The sequence below is a fragment of the Columba livia genome, chromosome 24 (genome assembly GCF_036013475.1).
Source record: "Columba livia isolate bColLiv1 breed racing homer chromosome 24, bColLiv1.pat.W.v2, whole genome shotgun sequence".
Classification (NCBI taxonomy): Eukaryota; Metazoa; Chordata; class Aves; order Columbiformes; family Columbidae; genus Columba; species Columba livia.
Genome location: NC_088625.1, coordinates 5,843,497 through 5,849,546, shown reverse-complemented (window position 1 = coordinate 5,849,546; position 6,050 = coordinate 5,843,497).

The window sequence follows — 6,050 nt, the reverse complement described above, 5'->3', positions numbered from 1 at the left end:
AGGAGGGGTTGATATGTGAAGCAATGCACCCCGTTACCTGAGGAGAGGGGTTTAGCATCTGTGTGCACATCGGGGTGCGAGGGGCAGGATGGGGTGAAGGGTGCTCATCTGGATAGCGGGACTGGTATGTGTGGCTTTTCACATCTGGAGGGGTGTGAACATGCACGTCTGAGGTGGGAGTGTGAACATCCGGAGGGTACTGGAGAACAGCTGGAGAAGGAGACGTACTTTATGTGCACATTTAGTGCACCGGAAAAGCACATCTGGGCTGGCTGGAGATGCATGTGCACTGGGGGCAACATCTGGAAGGCTCAGGTCACAGCTGGAAGCATCCCCGGGGTCACCCCTGAATGCACATGGATGCTTACGTGCACATCTGGTTCGCACCAGCGCAGATCTGGATGTGCTAATATGATATGGGCGATCGCACATCTGGGCACACACCTGGAGATCTCACGCCAGCGTGTTCCCCCCAACCCGGGGCTGCGCTGGCCGCACATCTGGCCATCGGCGCACATTTGGAACGCTCAGCTTCACCTGCATCCCTGGGGCTGTCCGGATTCCACCCAATGTGCCGGATCCCACCCAATGTGCCGGATCCCAGCGCTGCCGGCTACGCCGAATCTTCACTCCGGGGGTCTTGGGTGCGATGCATTATTCATCCATCCCTCCCTCTCATCGCCGGGCATGGCAAAAGTAAATAAATATTAATTTAATAAGACCACAAAGCTTTTCCGTTTCTCCTGCTGGGGCAGGAGGATTCCCCAGCAGGATTAAAAAAGAAAAGAAATAAAGAGAGAAATAAATTATCCATCGAATAACAGGTTTATCCAACTATTATCTGAAGAATCCTCAAGGGAGGGAAGTGGAGGTGATGCCGGAATATCCGGCACCAATATCTCCTCTGAGATGCTTTGGGATGGGGAAAGGAGACAAAGGAGCCGCCTCGTCCCGACGGATAATCCCCCCCCGCCCCGAAATTCATCCCCGTTAATCAGCTGCGCAAACAGCGCGCATGGGGGCATCGCCTCCTTGTCCGCAGATTTATTACCGCTGCCGGGGCATTTAATTGCCCTTTTATTCAGCGATTAACGACTGTTTGCGCAGGCTTTGCCCAAAAAGCACCCCCCGAAATTTGGAGGGGGGAGGGGGGGGCTTCCACTCTACTTCATTATTCTAATTATTCCAATTATTCCTCCTTATTCTCATCACCTCCTTATTCTGCGGCATCGCTGGGTGGGGAAACTGAGGCACAAAGGAGCTGGCGGTAATGACGAGCTACAAGATATTTGTTTGGGCAAACGAGCGGCCGGGACCCCCACCCAGTGCTGGTGCCGGGGGGGTTAAAATCCCTCCAGCCCCGTTACTATTAACATACCCCCCGGGAGCCCCCGTTTGCCAGAAAATGCGGCTTTTTGAATATTTATAGAGGTTGTGGAGGGGGGAGGAGGGAAAAAGGGGGGTGATACTGGAATGCATCATGGGGTGATACTGGGATGTTTATGTGGAGCATACTGGGATCTTTAGGGTATAACACTGGGAAACTTTAGGAGATGATACTGGGATATTTCATGGGGTGATACTGGGATGTTTCATGGGGAGATACTGTGATGCTTTATGATACTGGGATGTTTCATGGGGTGATAATGGGATGCTTTATGGGGTGATACTGGGAAGCTTTAGAGAATGATATGGGAAGCTATACGGGGTGATACTGGAATGCTTATGAGGTGATAGTGGGAAGATTTAAGGAAAGGCTGAGGTGCTTTATGGGATGATACTGGGATGTTGTGGGGGATGATACTGGGAAGATTTAGGGGGTGATACTGAGATAATTTAGGGGATGACACTGGGATGCTCTTTGGGAAGCTTTATGGAGTGATACTGGGATGTTTTTGTGGAGCATACTGGAATTTTTAGGGTATGATATTGGGATGCTTTAGGGGATTATTCTGGGATGCTTCATGTGGTGATACTGGGAAGCTTTAGGGTGTGATACTGGGATGTTTTTGTGAAGCATACTGGGATCTTTAGGGTATGACACGAATGTTTTAGGGGGTGATACTGGGAAGATGTAAGGAAAGGCTGAGATGCTTTAGGGGATGGTACTGGGATGTTTTAGGGAATGATACTGGGAAGATTTAGGGGGTGATACTGGGATTCTTCATGGGGTGATAATGGGATGCTGTAAGGGATAATGCTGGGATGCTTCACGTGGTAATACTGGGAAGCTTCAGGGGGTGATACTGGGATGTTTTTGTGCATACTGGGATCTTCAGGGTATGACACTGGGATGCTTTAGGGGATTATTCTGGGATGCTTCAAGGGATGATAGTGGGATGCTGCAGGAACACAAACTGGGATGTTTTAGGGGATGATACTGGGATGCTTTATGGGGTGATACTGGAATGTTTATGAGGTGATAGTGGGAAGATTTAAGGCAAGGCTGAGATGCTTTATGGGATGATACTGGGATGTTGTGGGGGATGATACTGGGAAGCTTTATGGAGTGATACTGGGAAGCTTTAAGGGGTGATACTGGGATGTTTCATGGGGTGATATTGTGATGCTTTAGGGAATGATACTGGGATGCTCTATGGGAAGCTTTATGGAGTGATACTGGGATGTTTTTGTGGAGCATACTGGAATTTTTAGGGTATGATATTGGGATGCTTTAGGGGATTATTCTGGGATGCTTCAAGGGGTGATACTGGGAAGCTTTAGGGTGTGATACTGGGATGTTTTTGTGGAGCATACTGGGATCTTTAGGGTATGACACTGGAATGCTTTAGGGGTCATACTGGGAAGATGTAAGGAAAGGCTGAGACGCTTTAGGGTATGACACTGGGACGCTTTAGGGGATTATTCTGGGATGCTTCAAGGGATGATAGCGGGATGCTGCAGGAACACAAACTGGGATGCTTTAGGGAATGATACTGCGAAGCTTTAGAGGGTGATACTGGGATTTCTCATGGAATGATACTGGGAAGCTTTAGGGGATGATACTGCGAAGCCTTACTGGGTGATACTGGAATTATTTAGGGGTGATATAGGGAAGATTTAAGAAAGGCCAAGATGCTCTAGGGGATGATACTGGGATGTTTTTGTGGAGCATACTGGCATCTTTAGGGTATGATACTGGGATGCTTTAGGGGATTATTCTGGGATGCCTCATAGGGTGATACTAGGATACTTCAAGGGATGATACTGGGATGCTGCAGGGACACAAACTGGGATGCTTTAGGGGATAATACCAGGATGCTTTAAGGGGTGGTACTGGGATGTTGTGGAGGATGATACTGGGATGCTTTAAGGGAGCATACTGGGTTCTTTAGGGGATGACACTGGGATGCTTCATGGGGTGATACTGGGATGCTTTAGGGGATGATACTGGGATGCTGCAGGGACACAAACTGGGATGCTTTAGGGGATTTCACCGGGACACTTTAATGATGACACTCGGATGCTTTAGGGGACAAAATGAGACGCTCGAGCTGAGCAGATTGAGACTCTTTAGGGGGTGACCCGGGGGTGCTGGGCGGGACGGGTGTCAGTCTGTCCATCCCCCCGCCTGGCAGCTGCAGGAGCCCCGGGGGGGCCCGAGGTTCCATCGCAGGGTGTCCCAACCCGCCTCATTACCGCCGGCTTCGGGAAACCCATGTGTTCTCAAGCCAGGCGACTCGGGGTATATTAACATCCCATTTTTAGCTCTTTAATCGCGAGTTTGTGCAGCTCATTTATCAGCCCGGGGCCGGGGGAAGCCGGGCAGAGCTCGGCAGCTGCGTCCCGCCGAGAGGCCAGGGATGCTCGGCCCCGGAGGAACCCGAATCCGGGTTTAACAGGTAGTGGCTCATGTGCGAATCTCCAGTTTGGGCCCAGCGCATCATTGGGAAAGGGTCTATCAAAGCTGGGCTTAATTGGGTGGAAGGCTTGTTTGCATGGCAGCTAATGGGGGATCAGAGGGCCGGGGACCCGGCGCTGACGCCTGACAAAGGCAAAGCAATTACTTGCTTGTCTGCATTATGTATTAACCCATCTGGGGCCGGGATATTGGCTTTGAAAGGGAGACAAAGGCAGGGGCGGGACAATGTCCCCCCGCCGAATTCACCCGCCTGTGTCCCCCCCTTTCTATGCAGCTGGGACTGGGAGGATGCTGCTGGGTACCGGGGGCATCCTGCATCCTCAGAGCACTCGGAGCATCTTTTCATCCATCACCGCTGTTTCCCGCTCATGGTCACATCTTGGGATAATTAGATATTTGGTTTTAATTAGCCGCCGTGGCTGTTAATAACTTGATACTTCTTCTTGGCAGCGGGTTTTGGAGGCGGGAGGTTAATTATGAACAGCCCGGTAAATTGCGGTAAACACTCGGCTATACTGACTGATTCAGCCGCCTAGCTTTTGGGGTAATTATTAATTATCTTGATTAGATCGGGAGGTTGGTCCAAGCAAGGTAGGGGGGGGAGCGTTGGGGAGCAGGGGGGTGTTTCCCTAAAACTGCACCGAGCTGTTTGTCCTGCCATCCGTGTGTCCTCGGGAAGCTGAGGACAGGCACAACTCATTGCATGGGTGGCTGAGAACGGCCACAAGTCAATGCCCAGAGTGATCCCGGCTGAGAACGCGCACAGCTCGTTACATGGGTGATCCCGGCTGAGAACGGCCACAGTTTGTTACGTGGATGAGCCTGGCTGAGAACAGACACCATTCAATGCCCAGGGTGTTCGCAGCGGAGAACAGACACAACTCATCTCACAGATAAACTGCCCAGAAGGGCCACATCTCAGTGATGAAGCGATGGGGAGGCTGAGAACGGCCACAACTCGTTGCATGGAAAAGCCCAGCTGAGAACAGACAGAACTCGTTGCATGGGTGGCTGAGAATGGAAACAATTCAACGCCCAGGGTGATCGCAGCTGAGAACGGGCACAACTCATTACACAGATAAACCGCCCAGAAAGGCCACATCTCAGCGATGAAGTGATGGGGAGGCTGAGAACAGACACAACTCATTGCATGCGTTTTCCATGGCTGAGAACGAACACAACTCGTTGCATGGGTGGCTGAGAATGGAACAATTTAATGCCCAAAGTGATCACAGATGAGAACGACCACAACTCATTGCATGGATGAGTCCGGCTGAGAACAGACAGAACTCACTGCATGGGTGATCCCAGCTGATAACACCCACAATTTGTTACGTGGATGAGTCCTGGCTGAGAACAGACACCATTCAATGCCCAGGGTGATTGCAGCTGAGAACAGACACAACTCATTGCATGGATGAGCCCGGCCGAGAGCAGACAGAACTCATTGTGTAGGTGATCCACAGCTGAGAACGGACACAACTCATTGCATGGGTGGCTGAGAATGGAAACAATTCAATGCTCAGGGCGATCCCAGCTGAGAAGGGGCACAACTCGTTACACAGATAAACCGCCCAGAAAGGCCACATCTCAGTGATGGAGCGATGGGGAGGCTGAGAACGGCCACAACTCGTTGCATGGGTGATCCCGGCTGAGAACAGACAGAACTCATTGCATGGAAAAGCCTGGCTGAGAACAGAACTCATTGCATGGAAAAGCCTGGCTGAGAACAGACAGAACTCATTGCATGGAAAAGCCTGGCTGAGAACAGACAGAACTCATTGCATGGAAAAGCCTGGCTGAGAACAGAACTCATTGCACGGATGAGCCCGGCTGAGAACAGACAGAACTCATTGTATAGGTGGTCCACGGCTGAGAACGGACACAACTCATTGCATGGATGGCTGAGAATGGAAACAATTCAATGCCCAGGGTGATACCAGCTGAGAACAGACACAATTCAATGACCGGGGTGATCACAGCTGAGAACAGACACAACTCATCACACAGATAAACCCCCCAGAAAAGCCGCAGCTCAGTGATGAAGCGATGGGGAGGCTGAGAACGGCCACAACTCGTTGCACAGATGAGTCCGGACTGAGAACAGACACAACTCGTTGCACAGATGGTCCCCCCAGCAAGGCCAGAGCCCGTTGGGAGGCTGAGAACGGGCACAACTCGCCACACC